The 2,342-nt window shown below is 34.7% G+C and overlaps 1 non-coding gene across 1 annotated transcript; it reads left to right on the forward strand.

Annotated features, from left to right (window-relative positions):
• The first annotated feature begins 548 nt into the window (after positions 1-548).
• On the forward strand, positions 549-622 carry TRNAS-ACU (transfer RNA serine (anticodon ACU)). Its single transcript has one exon. It is a non-coding gene; the product is annotated as a tRNA-Ser (tRNA).
• The last annotated feature ends 1,720 nt before the right edge of the window (positions 623-2,342 follow it).

The raw sequence follows: 2,342 nt of genomic DNA on the forward strand, positions 1-2,342 counted from the left end.
TGTTTCTCACAAAATCGTTGCCCCAATGCATCATTGAAATTCAAGCTGGAAAGATGATTTTAATATATCACTTGTACATTTTGTATTGCTCTTCTGGTGACAATGTAGTTTGTTTTTGTCAATTACCCTTTTAATAATAGGGTAAAGAAAATTAAGTGGATTTTTTAAAGAAAACTATACTGTCAATATACTATTAAAACAAATTAAAATGGCAAAAGTTATTGTACTTTAAGTAAAAATAAAAGAGCAAAAATATCAATCCCAGTTTTGATTACTTAAATTAACAAAAAAAAATGCATATAGCAAAGGATAGTTTCAATCTGCCTACCTCTGGGTTATGCTTCCATTGCAGTACTCTGCTGCACATGTAAGTGCAAGAGATCCTGAAGCACTCACTCATCATGGGAAAGTACCAATGTGTTTCTTCGTTGGTTGATGGAAGAAACATCTTACAAAAACTCTCCAGATTATTGACTTTTTAAAGTTTTTCTAGGAAACGTTCTAGATGTATGCTTATTAGCCTTTGTCAGTATGCATTTTTACAAAGTGTCTCTGTGGCGCAATTGGTTAGTGTGTCTGGCTACTAACCAAAAGGTTGGTGGTTCAATCCCACCCAGGGACGTAATTGACCTTGTTATCAGATTTTGGTGATCTTTAAGTAGACAAGTCAAAATTTCAAACCCCCTGTTATGGTGTAGGGTACCTGGCCTTCTCTGATGTAATCAGAGTTAGATTTGATTCAGTGATTTTATAAAAACAGATAGGAAGCACAATTTAGCAGTGGGTTGCAGAGAAAAAGAAATATGCTGGCAAAAAAAATCCAATTGAGTGATTAAACAGCTCTTCATTTTCTGGCTTTATTTTTATGCTAACAAATTTGTTCTCTGAAAAGTGTCCACAAAGCCAAGTCTCTGATTAACACCTTTGTAGGGATGGTTTTTCACCTATTACTAAATTAAACTTGCTTCATTGGAAAGGCAGCAAGATGCATCCTCATTTCAATTTCTACTGAAATAATACAGATTAACACCAGGAAACATTAACGCCACTGCATCCTTGCTGCTTTCTCATGTGGAAGTCTGTTTAATGTGAAAACAAGGTGATATCTAATTAGCACACAGGTAAGGAATTAAGAAAATCTTTATTTAAGGGTGAAGATGTTTCTCACAAAATCGTTGCCCCAATGCATCATTGAGATTCAAGCTGGAAAGATGATTTTAATATATCACTTGTACATTTTGTATTGCTCTTCTGGTGACAATGTAGTTTGTTTTTGTCAATTACCCTTTTAATAATAGGGTAAAGAAAATTAAGTGGATTTTTTTAAAGAAAACTATACTGTCAATATACTATTCAAACAAATTAAAATGGTAAAAGTTATTGTACTTCAAGTAAAAATAAAAGAGCAAAAATATCAATCCCAGTTTTGATTACTTAAATTAACAAAAAAAAATGCATATAGCAAAGGATAGTTTCAATCTGCCTACCTCTGGGTTATGGGCCCAGCATGCTTCCATTGCAGTACTCTGCTGCACATGTAAGTGCAAGAGATCCTGAAGCACTCACTCATCATGGGAAAGTACCAATGTGTTTCTTCGTTGGTTGATGGAAGAAACATTTTACAAAAACTCTCCAGATTATTGACTTTTTAAAGTTTTTCTAGGAAACGTTCTAGATGTATGCTTATTAGCCTTTGTCAGTATGTACTTTTTGCGAAGTGTCTCTGTGGCGCAATCGGTTAGTGTGTCCGGCTACTAACCAAAAGGTTGGTGGTTCAATCCCAACCAGGGACGTAATTGACCTTATCAGATTTTGGTGATCTTTAAGTAGACAAGTCAAAATTTCAAACCCCCTGTTATGATGTAGGGTACCTGGCCTTCTCTGATGTAATCAGAGTTAGAATTGATTCAGTGATTTTATAAAAACAGCTAGGAAGCACAATTTAGCAGTGGGTTGCAGAGAAAAAGAAATATGCTGGCAAAAAAAATCCAATTGAGTGATTAAACAGCTCTTCATTTTCTGGCTTTATTTTTATGCTAACAAATTTGTTCTCTGAAAAGTGTCCACAAAGCCAAGTCTCTGATTAACACCTTTGTAGGGATGGTTTTTCACCTATTACTAAATTAAACTTGCTTCATTGGAAAGGCAGCAAGATGCATCCTCATTTCAATGTCTACTGAAATAATACAGGTTGACACCAGGAAACATTAACGCCACTGCATCCTTGCTGCTTTCTCATGTAGAAGTCTGTTTAATGTGAAAACAAGGTGATATCTAATTAGCACACAGGTAAGGAATTAAGAAAATCTTTATTTAAGGGTGAAGATGTTTCTCACAAAATC

Source organism: Pseudophryne corroboree, chromosome 3 (assembly GCF_028390025.1).
Source record: "Pseudophryne corroboree isolate aPseCor3 chromosome 3, aPseCor3.hap2, whole genome shotgun sequence".
Classification (NCBI taxonomy): domain Eukaryota; kingdom Metazoa; phylum Chordata; class Amphibia; order Anura; family Myobatrachidae; genus Pseudophryne; species Pseudophryne corroboree.